The 23,053-nt window shown below is 37.5% G+C and overlaps 1 long non-coding RNA gene across 4 annotated transcripts in view; it reads left to right on the top strand.

Moving 5' to 3' along the window:
* Positions 1–23,053, top strand: part of LOC140614463 (uncharacterized) — a 94,101-nt gene that overhangs the window by 35,019 nt on the left and 36,029 nt on the right. For all 4 annotated transcript variants that reach the window (XR_012015312.1, XR_012015311.1, XR_012015310.1 and 1 more), the window contains one exon: positions 7,741–7,834. This is a non-coding gene — a long non-coding RNA (uncharacterized lncRNA). The remainder of the gene's footprint in view (positions 1–7,740; positions 7,835–23,053) is intronic.

Here is a 23,053-nt window from a genome sequence, read left to right as displayed (position 1 = left end):
TGAGATTTGTAGATGGTTCATTCTCAATAGTGTACCATATTGCTTGGTGTGTAATTACTACAACTTACTCTTCATCTAACTTTTGATGAGCATTTGGTAGTTTTGTGTTTTAGGCTATTAAAAATATTACTACCATGAACACTCTAGTATATATCTTTAATTAAGCTTCTGCATGCACATATTTGTATCATAGGAATGGAAATACTGCATTGTAAGGTACCCATATATTAAACTTAATAAATACTGCCTGTTCCAAAGTGCTTATACTAATTCATATTTTTATGAACTGGACATGGGAGTTATAATCAGTCTACACCCAGATCAAAACTTGATAGTATCCGACTTTTACATTTTAGCAATTCAGTTGATATGTTTAGCACCTCACTGTGGTCTTATTCGCATTTTACTTATGGTAAAATGGACATTTGGATATCTTCTTTTTAGTAAGGTGAGGGCTGGCTAGACACAAGAGCCAGGCAACAGGCAATGGAATATCATCCAATCAACTATTTAAAATTCTCAGAGAGCTATGTTTATTGTCTGAGGTCCCTGAGCATCACTCACGGGAGTGTTCTTTCTCATTTTGGAGGAAAATTTGGGATTAAAATAGTGTGGAGAATTTTCAGAAAATATAGTCTCCTCATAACACTGTATAAACTATGATAGTAATTCTTATCTCATAGGGTTACAATAAAGACAAATGAATAAATATATTTGAAACTCAGAAATTTGCCCTGCTTAAATATACTTTTAAACTAAAATATAGTTAAAATATATTTTTAACAATATTGACAATATTATTATATATTATTATTATATTTTCTATTAAGGTCCTGAATTTCCTATTCCTACACGTAATTTGTTCTTTTCATGCACGCACTCACACACACACACACACACACACACACACACAAGGAGCACAACATACTTTGAAAATTCCTGTGAGAAATCACTGTTCAGAAACAATGTTTACTTACTGTTTAAATGTTCTATCAGAAATCTGTTGGGAAAGATGGTAGAAATAAAATCCTACCCCGCAGTATATCCACTGGGAAAAGGACAGTTGTAATCAAATGATGTCAGAAGCCATCATTTTTACCCAGAGGAAGTCATGAAAGTTGTTAGAACATTAGTTGCTTAAAAGGAATTATGTCCATAGACCTTGGTAGTCATTTGTGAGCAGTTGTCACTTTTTGTTGTTTGCCTTTTCTTTTTTTTTTAAGATTTTATTTATTTATTCATGAGAGACACAGAGAGACAGGCAGAGACATTGGTAGAAGGAGAAGCAGGCTCCCCACAGAGGGAGCCTGATGCGATGCTCAATCCCAGAACCCTGGGATCATCACCAGGGCCAAAGGCAGACACTCAACTACTGAGCCATCCAGGTGCCCCAGCTTTTTTTTTATATGAAATATTTCACACATACAGAAGACTATATATTAAAAATGTAAAGAATAATAATTTATAAAACCTTCATATTCAGGTTAAGAAATGGTACCTTGCCTTCATGTTTGAGGTCCCTGTTTTTCCTTAGCCATTCTTTACTCTATATCCACAGGTGAACTCCATTTGTAGCAATATTCTTTTCATTCCCATGACTTTCTTTATCTTTTAGCACATAAGTATTTATGATTAAAATTTATTATTTTTTTACATGGTTTTGAACTTTAATAAAATGATATTGTATTGTATGTCCTGTTCTGGAGTTTGTTCTTTTGATTAAAGTTTTTACTACAGATTTTTCCATGTTAATTGTATAGTTGTAGTTCAGTCATTCATTATTCAGCATTCCTTTTTATAAATACACTGGAGTTTATTTATCTATTGTTCTGTGGATGAGCATTTGAGTTGTTTGTGGTATTTTACTAAAAAAATAATACTGCTCTATCAATTGTGTGTTTGTCTCCTAAAATATACATGTAAACATTTTGGGTTTTCACTAGGGAAGAACTTTCTGGCTAATCAATTGTGCATATTTTCAAGCCTTACAATTTTTTTCCAAAATGGTAGTAGAAATATACATGTCCAACAACAGTAAAGACCCATTACACCACAGCCTCACCAACAGTTGGTATTGTCAGATTTTAAATTATCTGCCAATTGTGTTAAATAAAAGCATATTTCATTGTGGTTTTAATTTGCATATCCTTGATTATTATTAGTAAGATTACCATGATTTCATATGCTTGTTGTCATTCACATTTTCTCTTTTGTGAAAGCCAGTTCAGTAATTTAGCCTACTTTTCTGTTGGGTCTTTTTTCCAATTGAATTACAGGAATTATTTATATAGTCTGCATACTAAATCCCTTGTCAATTCCAAGAGTTGTAAATATTTTATCTCTGCTTTGTCTTATCTTTTCATTTCTTCAGAAAATCATTTCATGAAAAAAAATTTAATTTTCATGTTGTAAAAATTCTGTAATGTTCATGATGCTTTCATCATTTGTATGTATGTATGTATGTATTTATTTATTTATTTATTTATTTATTTATTTATTTATATTTATTTATGATAGTCACACAGAGAGAGAGAGAGAGGCAGAGACATAGGCAGAGGGAGAAGCAGAGGGAGAAGCAGGCTCCATGCACAGGGAGCCCGACGTGGGATTCGATCCCGGGTCTCCAGGATCGCGCCCTGGGCCAAAGGCAGGCACTAAACCACTGCGCCACCCAGGGTTCCCTGTATGTTTTTTTTTTCAAGATTTTATTTATTTATTTGAGAGAGAGGATGAGCAGGGTGAGGTGTGAGGAAGCACAGGGGCAGAGGGAGAAGCAGACTTCTCATTGAGCAGGGAGCTCCAGTAGGGCTTGATTCCCTGGACCCCTGGATCATGACTTGAGCCCAAAGCAAATGCTTAAACAACTGAGCCACCTAGGAGCTCCTCATTTGTATGTTTTTAAAAACAACTATTACTTTATACCAAAATTATAAAGACTTTTTACCCTATTGTCTTCTGTAAAGCACTAAAAGTTTTCAATTTGAAATTTAGGCCCATAATATACTTTGAATTGATTTTATCTTCTTTTATATAAATAGCCAATTGTTCTAGTGCAAATTTTAAAAAGATTTTATTTATTCATTTATTTGAGAGAGAGAAAGAGAGAGAGGGAGAAGCAGAGGTAGAGGGACGATTTATTTGTAGATTATTTTGCTTTTTTTATTTAGAAAATAATCTTATCTGAAAATAACAAAGTTTTTTACTTCTTTTGGAAAGTTATATTTTTATACCTATTTTCTTATGAACTGGCTAGAATTTCCAGTACAATGCTAATCAGAAGTCCTAAGTCTTGTTTGACTCTGATTTTAAAATAAATACTTTTAATATTTAACTGTGAAGTATAATGCTTTTTCCTGAGCTTTCTTTTTGGCAAATTCTATGTAAGAGTGTCCAGATTAGAGTTGTTGCAATTTGATTTTAGAAAATCCAAAACAAGAGTAGTTTATTGACACGGAGATGTATCCTATTATTTAAAATAGTACAGAAATAAGTGGTCCAATGATGGATACAGCAGTTACATAAAATCATGAGAAATGTAGTTGTTTAATCTTTTCCTCCACTATTCCTTACACAAATTTTCCTTTCAAGGTCATTTCATGGCTCCAAATAGTTGCTGGGTCTCCAGTCATCACAGCAACCATTCTAGGAGCAACAAGGAAGAAGCCAGTAAAAAGAGAGAGAGAGAGAGAGAGAGAGAGAAGAGAGAAATAGAATCAGTTTCCATTAGAAGGACTTCTAAGAAATCTTACATAAAATTTAACTTTATGCTTCATGGACAAACAACCAGCTACAAGTGAAATTAATAACATTTTGTTGTAGCCCACAGTGCTATTCTCTCCTCAATTGTAAGATTATTTACTTAATAAAGAAGGAGATTGCCTGTGAGGGCAAATCACAGTCTCTCTCTTTGTGAGGTTAAAGAAGATCCAAGCTATTCTTTGTTTGATAATATTTTTTAAAAATCATAAATATACATTGAGTTATACTGAGTGTTTCTATGCATCTACTCAGATGATCACATTTTTCCCCTTTCACCTGATAATGTTGTGAATTACATTAATCGATTTTCTAATTTAAATGCAGTTGTACACCCAGGATAAACTCAACTTGGTCGTGATATATCTTCACTTTACACTGTTGGAATTGACTTGCTAATATTGTGTTTAGGATTTTTTCAGATACATTAAAGAGTGAGATCAATTTGCAAGTTTCCTTTTTTCATTATGTCCTTACTGATTTGGGTATCAAGGTTATACTATCTCATAAAATTAATTAGAGGGAGTTATCTATTGTTCAAGATTATAGTTATCTGTATCTTGAAGTTTGGGTAGAATTTTCTAGTAAAACTAGTTTTCATCTTGGGATTTCCCTCATAAGATTTTTAACAATGAAGAGTATTATTTTTTTGAAATTATTAATTGTTCTGTTTCTGAATCCTTTAAATTTAAAATAAGGATTTTTCTCGACTCATTTTAGTTTTCTAAAATTTAATAAGTGATTTGCTTACTAGGATTATGAAATACAGTGTACATCTCAAAATCCAAGTTAGGGCTATGGTAGTTGGTCTTCTATTCCTAGAGGAAAGATTTTAAAACTTTTCAGTAGAATCAGCCTCTAGTCAGTTCCAGGATCAAGGTGAATAGGGCTTGAAAGTATCTAATAAGCTCTACCCTAACCAGCAGATGGAACTTAAGCTGCTGCCTACACTGCTCTTCTCTTGTGTAACCTAGCTCTCTGACTCACTTCTCTTCTGGGTCTAAATACACTTAATTCCCACACTATTTGGAATTAAGCACTGAGTGTTCATCCACTTTGTGTAGATGATGTTTTCTCTTCCTTGAATACGTTCTATCCACTTAACTTTCCATCCCAACCACTTGGACCTCTACTCTTTTCTGCTTTTTCTTTTCAAACTCCTGCTCATGCATCTTTTCCACTGGGAGGTCTTCCAGGACATAAACAGAGTTGGACTCTGTCTTTCATGTTATCACTATACCTACTACTTATCCCTATCACTTCACCTGTTACACTTGGTATTTTCAAAACTTTTTATTGAGTTATATCAGAAATGTACGTATCACTAGTATACAGATTTATGAATTTTCACAAACTGTACATACATTGTTTTATATTTTTGTATCTTGGTTCCCCCTTATCAGACTCTAAACTTATAGTAGCTCTCTGTAGTAGTAGTTCTCTATAAGTAGCTCTCTCTAGGACATATCACAGTGGCTGGAATAAATACCTGGTAATAAGCAAATGACAATTTTCTTTTTTTTAATGAATTAATTTATTCATTCATGAGAGATACAGAGAGAGAGGCAGAGACATAGGCAGAGGGAGAAGCAGTCTCCCTGCCGGAAGCCCAATGCAAGACTCAATCCCAGGACCCTGGGATCATGACCTGAGCTGAAGGCAGATGCTCAACCACTGAGCTACCCAGGTGCCCCTCTTTTTCCTTTTTGTCTATCAGTTATGATTATCCAGCAATTTATTAGTCCCTCTTAGCATTGGGGATTTGCTACTGTTATTGCCATTTGCTGATGAGAAAACAGTTTCTGTTTCTTGCTTAAGGTAACTTAAGTTGGAGATTGAATTATTGGCCCCAATATTTAATCCCTTTTGGTAATCAGGCCTGATGGCACATACTTTTCCTGTTTTTCCTATCACCATGGGAAGAGTCTTCTTCCCTAAACTCTGACTGTGGGCTCAACCATGTAACTTGGTTTGGCCAGGTGGAGATTTGGAGCCGGGGTGGTAAACAGAAATGTGCTTCAGTACTTAGTCAAGCACTTTTGTGCCTCTCATTGCCATGAAAAGAGCTTTTCCTGTGTGGCTGCTCCCCCCTCAGTCTGAGCTCTAGAATGAGACATCATTCTAGAATGGGCTAACTGGGCAGCCCCGGTGGTGCAGTGGTTTAGTGCCGCTTGCAGCCTGGGGTGTGATCCTGGAGAACGGGGACTGAGTCCTGCATCGGGCTCCCTGCATGGAGCCTGCTTTTCCCTCTGCCTGTGTCTCTGCCTCTCTCTCTCTCTCTGTGTGTGTCTCTATAAATAAATAAAATTTTTAAAAAATCTTTTATATATATATGTATATATGTATACATATATATATAGAGAGAGAGTGGGCCAACCAAACTCAGCCTGGATCAGCTGACCTGCAGACACAGATGATTTAACTGAGCGTTGCAACCCAAAGTTTGAAATAGTCACATGCCACTGATAATGTACTTTACTGTTACACGGCATTAGCTCTCATTTAGCCAATGCTAAAAATAGATTTTACTGGCCCTCAGATCATGTCTTCAAGCATGGTGAAATTCTCCTTCAATTATGATGCATTTCCTAATCGTCAGTTTAGAATTTAGGACTCCTGCCCTTGAGTCTTCTATGTTTCTGCTTTAATACAGAATTTTTTAAAAATATATTTAAAAACGTATTTACTCTCCATTGGATACCAAATGTGGTCACTCATCCTCTAAGTGGGGGTGATTTTTTAAAAAGATTTTATTTATTTATTTATTTATTTATTTATTTATTTATTTATTTATTGGAGACACAGAGAGAGAGAGACAAAGACATAGGTAGAGAGAGAAGCAGGCTCCCCATGGGGAGCCTGATGCAGGACTCCACCCCAGAACTCCAGAAGTACAACCTGAGCCAAAGGCAGATGCTCAACCACTGAGCCACCCAGGTGCCCTGGTGGGGATGATTTTTGTGACATCAATCCATTAAACAGAGGTCTAGCTTCTTGGTTAGTGATTACTAGATTTAAATATGTCTACTGTTTTCAATGCTATAATTTGAATTGACAGACACCCTCCTTGGAAGTCAGCCCTCAACCTACATTAAGCTCTTTCCTTATCCAGTTTACTCCTTTCTCCTCTTGAGTCCATCGCTGAGGACTCACTGTGCCATAAGAGATATTTAACCTGGACAGGTTATGACAGCCATGGTAGTTCTTAATAGAAATTAATCAGTGGGGCTTCCATCTAGTTCACTGTAGGTTCAAGAAGTGGAATTTAGGGGTGCGTGGCTGGCTCAGTTGGTACAACATGTGATTCTTGATTTCAAAGTCTAGAGTACAAGCCCTACATTGGCCATGGAGATACTTTAAAAAAATAAAATATATATTTAAAAAAAGAGAAGGATTTAATCATCAAGAGTAATCACAGGGCTCTCCGATGGCTGGTTTTGCTCGATTCCAAGCCACTTGGTCTCATGGAAAAGAAATTACTATCTCTGCAGCCTCATGTCCACATATGTACACCTCTAACATGCTTCAGTAACTGATTCCACAATAAATATATAATCTTTATAGTAGCCCAGAAATAGGAGAATGAGGGCTAAATGCTCAGTTTTATACTTCTTGCTCTATAACCATTTCTGCCATCAATGACACACGTCCTCTTGTTTTCAATGTTAGGTATTGAGTGTTGAATTTATCTTATTCCTTATGCCCGTGGTTTTCAAACATGAGTGACATCAGAACCACCTAGAAGAGATGTTAAACTACAGATGCCTTAGCTACCCCCTTCCACAAGAGTTACTGACTTAATATTCTGGGGCGGGCCCTAAGAATTTGCATTTCTAACAAGTTCCAAGTGATGCTGGCACTGCTGGTTCAAAGCACCACAATTTGAGAATCATTGCCCAAATTTATGTTGCACTAAAATCATAAAAATCTATATAATATCTCTCTACAGTCTTACTTACTTATTTCCCCATCTCCCTCACATAGGTCAGGTTGAAACAGACTCTGGGAGGGGGAGTTGCATGAAGAAGGTTTTTGGTGAGAGGTCTCAGGAGATACCCTACTTCGGAGGTGGGAAAAGGTAAGACTGGGCAGAAAGACAAGCTGACCCACAAAGGTTTCCACTGAGGCCTTAGCCAATGCTATGAGGGTGCTCTGGAGCTGAGAAAGCTGTTCAGAATTATCCCCAGGTGAGAAAGTTTGGCCCTTGTATTCCCACATCAGTCAATCATTGGCTGCAGGCAGTCACCAGGAGGAAGCATTACCTTGAGTGAGGCAGTTCTCTGATGCCAAAGTAGTGCCCAGGAGAGATTGCTGTCACTGGCAGAAATTCCCAGCATCTAGAAGATGGAAGATTTTACTCCAAAGAGAGTTCTGTATGTGTTGACCTCCATGGTTATTTATGATGTATATTATTCAGTGAGTAAAACAGGTTTAAGAAACATGTATACAGTATCATTCCATTTTTTAGAAAACAAACATCTGTTATTTTTATAAATTCTTGTATTTGAGTTTGGAAAAGAACGTAGGAAGATAAATATTGGGCTCTTTATACACAATACTTCAAGGGAATGGAAATGTGAAAGGGAGGAGATTGAATGAAATTATTAACTATTTTCTTTATATTTGTGCTGTCTTAATGATTATGTTGACATGTCAATTATACACTGTTATACTTAATTAGAAAACAAATACAAGGTAGCTTACTCATATTACAAAAGAAAGACACCTCCAGCTCAGAATTCTTTTATAATCCAAATTTCTTCAGTGTATGTGAAATATAAATCAATTAAAAACAAAAAAATAAGTTTATAGGCTTTCAAACAGCGTATGTAACAAGATTTCCAGTGTTGAATAAGTTACCTTTCAAACAGCCATTTTTGACTTGAAGTGGAACCTTACATTTGTCTTTATGGAGATTTTCCATCTCCCTGCAAGCCATACAGAGTGTCCTGGTTGTTCAACATGCTCTCCAGTACTAAGTTACAGAAGCCCTGAACACTTTAGACATTTTTATGCGGATATAGAGTCACTGAGGTTTTATTTTGCATTTCTCTGATGGCTGGTGACATTGAGCATCTTTATATATACTTGTTGGTCATTTGACTTTCTCCTTTCTTTCCTTCTTTTTCTTTCTTTCTTTCTTCTTCTTTCTTTCTTTCTTCTTTCTTTCTTTCTTTCTTTCTTTCTTTCTTTCTTTCTTTCTTTCTTTCTTTCTTTCTTTCTTTCTTCCTTTCTTTCTTTCTTCTTTCCTTTCTCTTCCTTCCTTTCTCTTTCTTCCTTTCTTTTCTTTCTTTCTTTCTTTCTTTCTTTCTTTCTTTCTCTTTCTTTCTTCTCTTTCTTTCTTCTCTTTCTTTCTTTCTCTTTCTTTCTTTCTCTTTCTTTCTTCTCTTTCTTTCTTTCTCTTTCTTTCTTTCTTTCTTTCTTTCTCTTTCTTTCTTTCTTTCTTCTCTTTCTCTTTCTTTCTTTCTTTCTTCTCTTTCTTTCTTCTCTTTCTTTCTTCTCTTTCTTTCTTTCTCTTTCTTTCTTCTCTTTCTTTCTTTCTCTTTCTTTCTTTCTCTTTCTTTCTTTCTTTCTTTCTTTCTTTCTTTCTTTTCTTTCTTTCTTTCTTTCTTTCTTTCTTTCTTTCTTTCTCTTTCTTTCTTTCTTTTCTTCTTTCTCCTTTCCTTTCCTTTCCTTTCCTTTCCTTTCCTTTCCTTTCCTTTTTTTTTTTTTTCTTTTTTCTTTTCTTCTTTCCCCTTTCTTGTTGCAAAAAGCTTTATTGTCTGCATTTCCTCCCAGCTTGGGCGAGGGCTCCAGAGCAATTAAAAAGCGGCCTAGTAGCTGCAGAGCGAGGCTCAGGCAAAAGCCCTGGCACCAGGGGCCCGCCAGAGGGGCCCCTCCAAGGCAGCTGGGCTCGGGGCGCGCTCTCAGGCCAGAGGCTGAGCCTTTCACAGGGCCGCCAGCCCGAGGAGGCGAGGCAGGTGGTCTCCATCTTCTCATCTTGATGAATCTCCCGTCCTCACCTGGGAAGCGGTTCTCCGGCAGTCACAGAGATGGGGCCTGGGGACAGAACCCCAGGGGCCCAGCTCAGGCTCTTCGCCAGGACCGCAGCGGCTTCGGTGGGGGGAAGGAGGCTTCAGCACGCGCAGGAGCTCGCCGAGGCCGAGGCGCGGGTTCTGCTCGGCCTGGGCCTGGGTGGCTCAGCCGCTGCGGGGGTGGGGGGGGTCGCGTGCCCCGGAGCCCCTGGAACCCCGCGGAGGCAGCAGCCCAGAGAAAGGGGGGGCGGGTGGCTGCTGGGGCCTCCGCGTTGGCCCAGGGGGTTCCCAAGGCTGCAACTGGGAAAGACGTGGAGGGCGGTCGGGGCCGGCCCGGCGGGAGGCGCGTGCCTGGGTGGGGTGGGCTGCGGGCGGGCACTGGGGAGGCGCAGCCAGACGGGGGGCGCCCTGGGGCGCCCGCGCACCATCTTCTTCTATTTTTTTTTTTTTTAATTCATTCATGATAGAGAGAGAGAGAGAGGCAGAGACACAGGCAGAGGGAGAAGCAGGCTCCATGCAGGATGCAGGGAGCCCGTCGCGGGACTCGATCCCGGGACTCCAGGATCGCGCCCTGGGCCGAAGGCAGGTGCTGAACCGCTGAGCCACTCAGGGATGCCCCCTTCTTCTATTTTTTAAACATTTTATTTACTCATGAGAGACGCACACAGAGACAGAGAGAGAGAGAGAGAGGCAGAGACAGAAGCTGGCCCCATGCGGGGAGCCCGATGCGCCCGACGTGGGACTCGATCCCGGGTCTCCAGGATCACGCCCTGGGCCGAAGGCAGGTGCTAAACCGCTGAGCCACCCAGGTGTCCCCCGATCTTCTTTTATGAAGTGTCCCTTCAACTCCTTTGCTATTTCTCAAAACAGGTTTCCCTGTCTTCCTGATTTCTATCATTCTTTGTATATTTTTCACACAAGTGAAAAATCAGCGTTGTGAAGGTCTTTCCCCACTTTGTGCCCTACTTTTTTTCGCTATGTGATGAACAGAAATTCTTTTTTTTTTTTTAAGTAAACTACGACCAAATGGGACTCGATTTCACAACCCCGAGATCGAGTCGCATGTTTTCACCAACTGTGTCAGCTAGGCACCCCAGTGAACAGAAATTCTCAACTTTCACAAGTCTAATTTGTCATTTTTTTGCATTAAGTTTTTTGGTGTAGAAATCTTTGTGTACCCTAAAGTTAGGAAGAGAGTCTGCTATATTTTCCTCTGGAAGCTTCTTTGATTTTTCTTTCACATGTAAGTCTCTGCTCTGTGTCAAATTAATTTTTTTTTATGGTGTCAGGTTAGGTGTAACATAGTGTGTCCCCTTAAGGATTGAGTGTGTGTGTGTGTGTGTGTGTGTATTTAGAACAGTACCTGACAGCCACTGCTATCTAAATGTTAACTATTATTACCATTATTATTCACTATTTCTAACTTTATTAATTCTCCACTGACCTTTTAACCCTTATTTTCTTAGCCATAACACTTCTTAAATTTTATATTGCTTCATTATTTAGTATCCAGGTGCTTATTTTACTCCACTTTTAAGTTCTGCTATAATGTAAAGCCCTTTCAGGGACTGTTTTTCTGCCTTTTAATTTGCTTCTTTTGTTTGCTTCCAAACTGGATTTTTTTTTTTTTAATCTGCCTTTTAAAAGCTTTCCTCCTTCCTCTCTCCTTTTATTCTTCCTTTTTTCTCCTTTCCTTCCTTCGAAGCTTCCTCTCTTCTCTGGCTTTCCTTCTCCTCCTCCTTTTCCCCTTTCTTTCTTGTTTGTCACACCATGCCTCTCACCTTTCTCATGATACTTTGGTAATATTTCCTGAGACATTTTTTCTTTCATTTACTGTAATATGAATAGTTTATATTTCCCCATAGAAATAGAGAACATTGCTCTTTTTTTTGTATTGTGTTATTATATCTGATATTTGGGCTGACTCCTCATGGACGGCAATGTTGCCTATTTCCTTGGGGAGATTTTTTTTTAATTTATTTTATTTATTTGAGAGAAAGAGTGCAGAGAGAAAGAGAGAGAGAAAGAGTGGGGAAGGGGGTGGCGATCTCAGGACCCTGGGATCACAGGCTCCAGCTGAAGGCAGATGCTTTACCAACCAGGCCACCCAGACACCCCCCACTCCTTGGGAAGATTTTAGTATATATATTTGAGAGGTCTTACTTTTCCATATATTCCAAGAAATTAGCCACATCTGCATCTGTGTCATCAGCACTGAGTCTTTGGCCTTTCCTTAATGTTCACTGATAAGGTACACTGGCCGTTTGAAAGAGTTTCCTTTTTTTTTTGTAAACTATCATTTGACATTTATATTTTATTTTTGATTATGTGTTTAAAATGGAGAGGTGCCTGGGTGATTCAGTTAGTTAGGCAGCTACCCCTGCTCAGGTCAGCCCTAGGGGTCAGGCTCCCTGCTCTGTGGGGAGTCTGCTTCTTCCTGACCTTGTGCCCCTCTCCCAAACTTGCATGCACACATGCTATGCTCTCTCTCTCTCTCTCTCTCAAATAAATAAATAAATAAAATATTTAAAATGATAAATTAGTCCCATCAAGAAATTAATGTTTGATAGTAACATTTGAAAAATATTTTATAATTTTTAAATCCCTTTCAAAATTAAAAAAAATGTTGAGATTGCTTTCCAAATTTCAAAATAGAATTTTTATTGTTACAAATATTATTAATAGCTGCTTAGAAGAAAAAAAACACATCATTCCTTTAAAAAAATATGGGATGTCTTCAACTGCCAATTAAAAGAAAAAATGCAATCAGGTTTTATACATTCAGATAGTATGTAATAGTGAAAAAAATAAAAGGAACTAAAATTTTATAGTTTGTAGGCTCAGGTTCAAGCTTAAATTTTGTCACTTAATAAATATAAGCTTTTCAAAATGAGTTTCTCTGAGTGTCAGTTTCTGTATTTGGAAAATGAGGATAAAAATAACTACCTGAATAAGCTCATGCATTATTACAAGAACCAAACTGGATGATATGTAAAATTCCTTGTAAATGGAAATTGGTATGCCAATTAAAGTTGTTTTCTCAACACTAAAGTGAGAACTGAGCGACTTAGTTGGAAAAATTTGACACTTGGATCTTTAAAAACAGTTTGAAATGAACAGAGAGGCCACAACTTGGGCTAATGTCACTTCATCTCAGGCTCAGGTGTTCAGTCACCTAGTACAGGAGGTGGAGGTGAAAGGTAACACTCAGTGGTGGCACCTTCTGCTTCCCTCTCCTCTTTCCCAACTTTAGTTTTCTAGACAATTAAAAAAGAAAAGGAAAGCAAGTAAAGGAACTAACCTTGATAGATGAGGCAAAACACTGTGAGGGTACATCATGTTCTACTAGAAATCAATTATTGTCACAAAACGACTCATTATGTAACAAACACCAGGCATCTTAACTATCTTTTCTTTCAAAGAAGAGGTGATTGAAACCGGACAGACACACTAACTAAGACCCATCAGGTGAAACAGAACTGTTTTCTTCTTAATTGTCTCTGAATCTGAGTCCTGTTATTTCATTTGGTGTTATTTCTCTATTACTAGTCAATTGTGGTTGTTGCTGTTAAGGCAGTTTACATAGACAAACTAAGAGTAGGGTGGGGGGACATCCGAAGTCTGAGCTTTCCTGACTTGGACCTAGACTCTTGGTTCCTAAGTGTAAGTCAGTGCAATCAAGATGGAAAGTTATTGTGTGCATGTGTGTGTGTTTAAAGATAGATAGATAGATGATTGATAGATGGTGATGACAGATAGATAGATAGATAGATAGATAGATAGATAGATAGATGATAGATAGATTGATTTAAGAGGTAGAGGGACAAAGGGAGAGGGAGAGAGAACCCAAGCAGACTCTGCACTGAGTGCAGAGCCCAACATGGGGCTCTATCCCAGGACCCTGAGATCACAACCTGAGCCGAAACCAAGAGTCAGATGCTTAGCAGACCTTGCCACCCGGGTGCCCTGAAATTACTGCATTTTGCCAGCACAGTCCTGGTATAGCATCAAACCTTGGTTCAATCTAGTTCAATCTCATCATTCTTATTTTATTTTAAAGGTTTTGCTTATTTGAGAGACAGAGAGAGAAAACAAGTGGTGGGGAGGGGCAGAGGGAGAGAAAGAGAGAGAAGCAGACTCCCTGTTGAGCAGGAAGCCTGCTCCAGGGCTTCCTGGGATCATGACCTGAGTTTAAGGCAGACATTTAACTGACTGAGCCACCCAGGCACCCATCATCATTCCTTTTTTTTTTTCCTTGTGAATTCATGCCAGAAAGCATGGGCCACTGAGTGAAAAGATAGTGGTTCAGAGCCCAAGCACAGAATCCAGAATTTATGTGGGTTCAGATTTCACTTCTTAACCATCTAGATTATGGTAGGTCACTTGATTTCTTTTGACCTCCTCTTCCTCATCTCCAAATTGAAGACATTTACAGTACCTGGTTCTTAGAATTTGCTGAGCATGTTTCATTAATGTTTCAAATTAATGAAATTAATTTGTGTAGCTATATATTAAACCATGTCTGGCACACAGTAAGCATCATTATTATTAGCTATTCTGGAATTTAAATTCAAGTGACTTGCTAAACTCATACTATTTTTACAATGAAAAATGTTTGGGATTTCAGCTGGCCAAGTTCCCTGGCTTCTAATAAGACAGTACTCCCCCACAACAAATAGAACTGTTTATTCTTCCTTTTGCTTCAGTACCTTTATTAAATTAGTCCATGTTTAAATCTAAAGCAAAACCAAACACATTTAGTAATGGTGGATAGTTCTTGCTAAAAATACTTACCTCAGTCTTTGAGTCAAGCTGGAGTTTCCTGTGGAGGCCAGATGCCAAAAGCCTGCTGAGAGAACAGCATGTGATGAAATCTGCAGAAAAGACCAAAATGATCATATCCTGGAAATGCATTTTGTCAGAGCCCATCCATTCTCCTCTTCCCACAGCCTTGGGCTGTGACCACTTAATTCTCAGGACACTATGATACAACATTATTGATGACAAACTCTGGACTCTCTAGTGAGGGACTAGAAGAAGGGAGGTAGCAAACCTAAAGATTCTCTTTCCCCCTTTCTTTTTATTACACATTTCTTTTTATTTTATGGAATTTCTCTGGGTCTGAAGTGAGGGGCATGCATATAAGGCAGGTGTGCACTTATACTGCAGTGCACTTATATTATAGAGCAGTGATTCTCAAAGTGTGGTCCCCAGACCAGCAGCATCAGAGTCACTTGGGAATTTGTATGAAATCCAAACACTTAGCTCCATCCCAGACTGCTGACTCAAGAACTCTGTTTGTGGCCCTTAGAGATCTGTGTTTGTTTTTTAAATGTTTTTCGTTTGTTTGTTTTTGTTTTTTTAAGTGAACTCTATGCCCAATATGGGGCTTGAACTCAACAACCTCAAGATCAAGAGTCACATACTCTACCAACTGAGCCATCCACACACCCTAGATTTGTGTTCCTACAAGTCCTTTGGTGATACTAATGCATGCTCAGTTTGAGAGCCAGGAACAAGAGGTTGGAGGGCCTGGTCTCCAGGGCTGGCTCTGCAATTCATTTCTTCTATCACCTTGAGATAAACTTTATAGCCTCTCAGAAACTGAGCCCTCCTTTTGCTAAAGATAAATGGAAATATTGGGCCCCTGGCCAGAAGATAATATGTAAGGGTACCTCATAAATTATCAAGTGATATAGACATGTATCTTTTACCAGAGCCTTTTGATATGGGAACAAGAGAAGGAAATCAGAAGAGGCTTTGATGAGACTGAATGAGACTGAATGATTTTTTAAAAAGAAATAAAGACAAAATAACGATAGGGTTCTCAGAGTTTGGGGCTACTTTTCACAGGCGGACCAGACTAGGCCAATCAGAACAACTGATAGGGTGGTGCCCAGAAATGTAGGAGGCAATTCTAGAGTTATATGAAGGTAGGGATTCCACTTGGGGAGAAGTGAACAATGTTAATTCCTTCTCCCTTTGTATTTAATTGTATACCTATAACCCACATTAGAGTGCCTCTTTCTTTGTGGTAGAATGAGGGTAAGAGGTAGCTTGAGTCACTCCTAAGAATGTGGAATCACAGTCAAGAAAAGTTAGCTTGAGGAAAATACCTTTATAAAATTATAGCTGGCAAAAGGGAAGCCTGATTATTTGGACCCCAGGAAAATATATTCTTTCTGAGCTTAAAAGAATATATTAGCATCTTCCTGAATCCAGATTGAAAGACTCAAGCTAATTCTCTAGTTATTCAAAAAAGAAGCAAATTTCCAGTGACAATAGGGCTATTAAATGTACCAGTTGAAAAGGAGAATAATGTGTGCCTCGCTGAGCCAAATTTCAAATCAAGATTCTTTCTTAGTATCAATCATATTGGTGGTGCTATCTGTTTCTATACATTTCTTGTAAATTACTGATGTGTGTCATTGGATTTTATAGAAATATTTAAAATATAATATCTGTGTATGAAATGTCTTTGCTCTAAAATGATCTTTTCAAAGACTTAAGTGACAACACATGAATCCAAACTATTTTTTTCATAGACTAAAAATACTGTTTGTAAGAATTGCTAGTTATGTTCTTTTTCTTTCAAGGGTCTTTTTTCCTGTAGGAAGACAGGAATATACATAGAGAAGAAACAGAAAATTGAGTTTCAAATGCCCAATATTAGGCTGCATTTTCTTTATTTACCGATTAAATTATGCCAGGCCCTTGTGGGTTTAAGGAGGAATATAATACAACTATGAAAGCATTGTTTTATTGTGTTACATTTTGTGACGGAGCTCCTTTCAAATGATGCCCCCATCATTCAAGCAGTAACACAGGAAGAATCCAATGAATGGGGTTTCTCTGGCATACTTGGAAAATGTCACTTAGAAAATAAAGCTTCAGAGGAGTTGGCTTTACCTAAGCTATGTATCCACCCCTCCTCCAACTCTAAGTCAAATAGTTACAGAAAGCTTCATAGATTTATACACTGGGTTTAGGATACCCTACTGCCATCAAAACCTGAGGTTAGGGATGCCTGGGTGGCTCAATGGTTGAGCATCTGCCTTTGACTCATGGCATGATCCTGGAGTTCCAGGATCGAGTCCCGTATCGGACTCCTTGCATGGAGCCTGTTTCTCCTGTCTCTGCCTCTCTCTCTGCCTCTCTCTGCGTCTCTCATGAATAAGTAAATAAAATCTTTAAAAAAACCCTGAGGTCAGATGTCTTCATTTCAATTTCTAAGATTGTAACAGTGGTGTACCCATTCAGTAGGGTACCATAATTTCCCTTCCACACAGAATAGGATAAGTATTCTAGTAAGATCATATTACTATCTATATTGCCCTATGTGCTTCTTGATTTGTAAAACAAAATTTATTTTAAGAGAAGTTTGAGATTTTCAGAAAAATTGAGCAGAAAGTAGAGTTTCCATATTTCCTTTCCCCACTCATACACAGCTTGTCCTACTATCAACATTCTCCCACTAGGGTGGAGCATTTGTTACAGTCAATGAACATACATTGCTGTAGCATTATTATCCAAAGTCTATATTAGGATTCACTCTTGCTGTTGGAGATCCTGTGGGTTTTGGTAAATGTATAACATGTATCCACCATATAATATCATATAGAATGATTTCCCTGCCCTAAAAAATCCACCACGCTCCACCTATTTATTGCTCCCTTCTTCTTAACTCCTGTTATTCACTGATATTTTTACTATTTCTGTGGTTTTGCCTTATATAGTTGGAATCATACAATATGTAGCCTCTTTAAATTGCCTTTTACTAAGCAGTATGGATTTAATGTTCTTCCATGTCTCTTCAAGGCTTGTTAATTTATTTCTTTTTTAGCACTGAATAATATTCCATTGCCTGGATATACCCCATTTTATTTATTCACTCACCTACTCAAGGATATCCTGGTTGCTTCTAAGTTTTGACAATTATGAGTAAAACTACCATAGACATTCTTGGGCAGATTTTTGTATAGGCATAGGTATTCAACCCAATAGGGTAAATGCCAAGTAGTACAATTGCTGGGTCATAAGAGTATGTTTTGTTTTGTAAGAAACTGCCAAATTGTCTTCCAAAGTGGCAGTACCATTTTATATTCCCATTGACAATGAACAAAAAATTCCTGTTGCTCCACATTGTTGCCAGTATTTGATGTTGTCAATGTTTTGGATGTTGGCCACTCTAATAGATGTGTAGTGGTATCTCATTGTTTTAGTTGAAAATCTCTAAAGACATTTGATGTTGAGAATCTTTGCATATTTTATATGGGATGTGTATACTTTATTTGGAGGTGTCTGTTCAGGTATTTGCTAATTTTTTTTTTTTGCTAATTTTTTTAATTGGTTATTTTCTTACTGTTGAGTTTTGATAGTTATTTGCATATTTTGGATAATATTGCATATCAGATATGGTTTTTTGCAGATGTTTTCTCCTAGTCAGTGACTTGTTTTCTCATTCTCTTGATAGTGTCTTTTGCAAAGTAGAAGTTTTTCATTTTAATGAAGTCTAGCTTATCAATTATTTCTTTTATGGATTATGCCTTTGGTGTTAGATCTAAATAGTCAGTACCATACCCAAGATCCACTTAGATTTTCTCCTATGTCATCTTCTAGGAGTTTTATAATTTTGTGTTTTACGTTGGGGTCTATGACCCACTTTGAGTTAAATTTTGTGAAAGTTGTAGAGTTTATGTCTATAAAATTCTTTCTTTCTTTCTTTCTTTCTTTCTTTCTTTCTTTCTTTCTTTCTTTCTTTCTTTCTCTCTCTCTCTCTCTCTCTCTCTCTCTCTTTCTTTCTTTCTTTCTTTCTTTCTTTCTTTCTTTCTTTCTTTCTTTTTTTTTTGTATGTGGATGTTCCTGGTGTTCAGCACCATTTGTTGAAAAGACTCTTTTTCTCAATTGTCCTGGCTTTGTTCCTTTGTCGAAGATTACTTGATAATATTTATGTGGATCTGTTTCTGGACTGCTCTATTTATCCTTTTTGTCACTACTACACTGTCTTGATTACTGTGACTTGTTAGTAAATCTTATAGTTGGATAGCGTCAGTCCTCTGACTGTATTCTTCTCTTACCATTTTGTGTTGGCAACTTTATAATCATTTTGTTGATATCCATAAAATAACTTGCCAAGATTTTGATTGGGATCACGTTAAATCTATAGACCTTTTTGGGAAGAATGGGCATTTTGAAAATATTGAGTCTTCCCATGCATGAACATGGAATGTCTCTCTAATTATTTATTTTGTCTTTAATTTGCCTCATCAGAGTTTCATTGTTTTCCTCATAAAGATCTTGTACATATTTTGTTAGATTTATATTTAAGTATTTCATTTTGAGGGACACTAATGTAAATGCTATTGAATTTTTAATTCCAATTCCACTTGTTCATTGCTGGTATATAGGAAACTGATTGACTTTTACATTAACTTTGCATACTGCAACCTTGCTGTAATTGCTTATCAGTTCCGGGAGTTCTTTTGTTGATTCTTTTGGATTTTCTAGATAGATAGTTTGTCACTTGCAAGTGAAGACAGTTTTATTTTTCCTTTCCCAATCTGTGTACCTTTTATTTCCTTTTGCCATCCCATTACATTTGCTAGGACTCCTAATACTATGTTGTAAAGCAGTGATGAGGGGGTCTCCTTGCCTTGTTCCTAGTTTTAACAGGAAAGCTTTGACTTCCTTATCATTAAGTATAATTTTACCTCTAGGTTTTTTGTAGGTATTCTTTACCAAGTTGAGGAAGCTCCCCCTCTATTCCTATTTTGCTGAGAGTTTTATCATGAACAGGTATTGGATTTTGTTAAATGCTTTTTTGCATCTACTGATATGATCATGTGATTTTTCTTCTTTAGCATGTTGAAGTGATAGATTACATTAACTAATTTTCACATGTTGAACCAGCCTTGCATACCTGAGACGAATGCCACTTGGTCATGGTATATAATTCTTTTTATATGTTACTGGACTCGATTTGCTACTATTCTGTTGAGGATTTTTACATCTATGTTTTTGAGAAATACTGGTCTGTAGTTTTATTTTCTTGTAATGTCTTTGTCTGGCTTTGATACTAAGGTAAGACTGGCCTCATAGAATGAATTAGGTAACATTTCCTCTGCTTCTGTCTTCTAGAAGAGATTGTAGAGAATTGGTATAATTTATTTCTTAGGAATTCACAAGCAAACCCATCTAGGCCTGGTGCTTTTTATTTTGGAAGATTGTTAGTTATTAAGTCAACTTGGAAGATTATTAATTATTGATTCAATTTTTAATAGATATAGGCTTATCCAGATTATTTTTTCTTGATTTTTATGGTAATATTTAATAATTACTTATTTGCAGAGTTCCAACAAAAGCATAGCAAGAATCTCTTCTCATGAAAGCATTTACCTTTCCCTGATCATATAACCAAATCCTCTATCAAATTTGTTTATGTCTCTTGCTTTATCAGCTTATTTTTATTCTATACCACTGCCCAACATGTCTTTGTTTAAAAGTTTTCTTCAGGTTTTTCTTATCATTCAGCCTTGGTCATGGGTTGTTCTCCTTAAGAGAACTGTCTTTATTGATGTCCAATATGACAATGTAGAGTGTTTGCTTTGCCTGTATTTTGATATTTTGAGTCATCCTTTTAACAAGACTTAATCCAAACTCCAAGGGCAAATCCTTTTCCTTCAAAATAGAACAGCGTATGGAAGAAGTAATGGGTTCCTTTGAGAGATACAGAATATATCCAGCTTATGATGCAAATTCTCTATATTTGAATTAGATTTTACCACCACATAATTGTGTGTTTCATCTTGAACTTCATGCATAAATACAAAATTCTATTCCCTTACCACAACCATTTAGAAAAAATATACAATTTATCATAAAATTTCTCAAAAATACATTCCTACTGTATATAACTAATGATTGCCTATAATCATATTTTCAATATCTGAATAGACATGACACTATTCTAGAGGTGCTCAATACATCAGAATTATGGAAGGAGAGTCAAGACTTATTAAATTACACTAATCATTTAATATGGAATTATAATTGATAGTATTATACATATAAAAATCATATCTATATAATCTTATAAAGAATCACATCCATCCTCAAAAAAAGGCTTTGTTCCTTATTGCTTGTTTTCATGGGGTACAACCAAATAAATAATGTCTGAAGAATATAATAAATCAAATTATATTAATATTAATTCAGTGTTTATTTTTAAAAGTATATAAGGCATATAAATGATGATATTAAAAGTAAGAGAGTTTTCTTTTTAAATCATTTTTTAAAGATTTTATTTATTTACTCATAAGAGACAGAAAGAGAGAGAGAGGCAGAGACATAGGCAGAGGGAGAAGCAGGCTCCATGCAGGGAGCCTCAATCCTGGATCCCGGGATCAGGACCTGAGCCAAAGACAGACACTCAACCACTGAGCCATCCAGACATCCCAGATAGAGAGTTTTATTGACCAAGTATAACATATTTCATTTTCCAATGATGGCCATATTCTATCCCGTCTTGTCCCTTCCATAGAGACATGAGCTTTATGATCTCTCACCTTGAATTTGGGCAAGCTTGTGACTATAGTATAACTGATGAAATGTGAAATCTGAGGCTAATTTATGAAAGTTCACACAACTTCCACCGGATTCTTCTTTGGGACATTTGCTTTTGGAATTCAGCCACCATGCTATGCAGGAGCCCAGACTGCATGGAGATGCTAACATACAGGTATTCTGATTGACAGGCGGTAACCAAACTAAACTGCTAGACTTGTGGATAGTGAACAGATGATTCTATCCCCCAGATATCAAGTCATCCCTCAATGTCTTCTCAACTCATGTTCCAGGTATCATGGAGCAGAGACAAGTTGTGCCCCCATGACCTTTTTGAATTTCCAACTACATCTCCTGTAGGATGCTAGGAATGTTTTTGTATTTCAGATTCTGAGATTTTGTATTACTCTAGTAAGTTTGGGATGGTTTGTTAGGCAGCAGTAGTAATTAGGACAATTCTTTAATACTGGTAAGGCAGGTATCTTCTGTTTGCCTCTTTATCCCCAAATCTGCTTTCTGCTTGTCTACACTATACTCTCTTCCCTGTGGATGCTGACCTGCATGGACTATACGAACAGGCTCCTGTGCCCTCCAGTGTCCTGTTATGTCAGCCAACTGGGAACCCCAGAAGGAGTTCAGAGGGAGAGAGAAGAGAGAGGTCAGAAGAATGATCCCTCTGGCTTCCCTCTGAGAAGATGGCTCAGTATCTTCAGCTCCAGACACTGCTGTTCTCGAGAGGGCCCACCTGACATGTCTCTCTCCTGGGCTCCAAATCAATATACATTTAATAGTAATACTGCTTTCTCCTCTCATTCTTTGCAATCTAGTAATGGCATCATAACCTTCTTTAGTTATTCTTTGTGCTTCTGTGGCATCCATTTTGTAGGCCTCTAACAAGTTAAACAAAAACCAAACTTCCCATTTCACTGCCTTGCTTTGATAAGGTGCACATCTTGACTTCATTTGACCACTCCCAAGTTCTGCTCTTACCTTCCAGGAGTATGGTACAGTCGGTAACAAAACACTTAAGTTTCCTCCAGGCTACCATCCCCAGGGACCACCTACGACCCTTCAACTCACCAGTTGAGCCTTTGCATCACCCAACTTCCTGTTGGTCCTACACGGCCTGCTAGGGTTTCCTCTCTGGACCTGTGAGTAGAAAATTTTATTTTCTGGTCTCTTAAGTGCCCGCTCACTGTGCTGCAGCAGAAACCAACATCTTAGTAAACTCTGTCCTAGGGTAGCATACAGCATTGGCAATTGCCACTACCACCAGTTTCCTGCATGCATATCCTTGTGGTTTCCCTATTCCCTGCACATGACTTTGTAATGGGTCCTTTTGTTTTTTCTAAAATTATTCTAAATATGAATGTGCTGTGTATTTCCTGGTGGGAATGAAAGATACAGCTGATGGTTGGTTTAGCTGAATCTTCAATTTTAACTCCTCTATAAAGGCAGATGCCCCTCACCTAAATTTCTTCAATGGCCCTTACAACTCTGTAATTGTTATTTAAATTCCTTTTCTTCTTATTTGTTTATCTTTATATCCCTCTTCTTTAAAATGTCTTGCTCATATAGATACTCAGTAAATGTCTGATATAGAGATCCTTGCCAATCACAAGGCACCCCCAAAATAAAGGTAATTAAACACATTTTGCTGGGGACATTCTCTCAGTATGTTTCATAACAGGTAAAGTCTTAAGTTAAAGATGAGTTAAAAG

The sequence above is a fragment of the Canis lupus genome, chromosome 22 (genome assembly GCF_048164855.1).
Source record: "Canis lupus baileyi chromosome 22, mCanLup2.hap1, whole genome shotgun sequence".
In the NCBI taxonomy this organism is placed as follows: Eukaryota; Metazoa; Chordata; class Mammalia; order Carnivora; family Canidae; genus Canis; species Canis lupus.
Note: the sequence above shows the minus strand (reverse complement) of the source record. Positions and strands in the feature narration are given on the sequence as shown.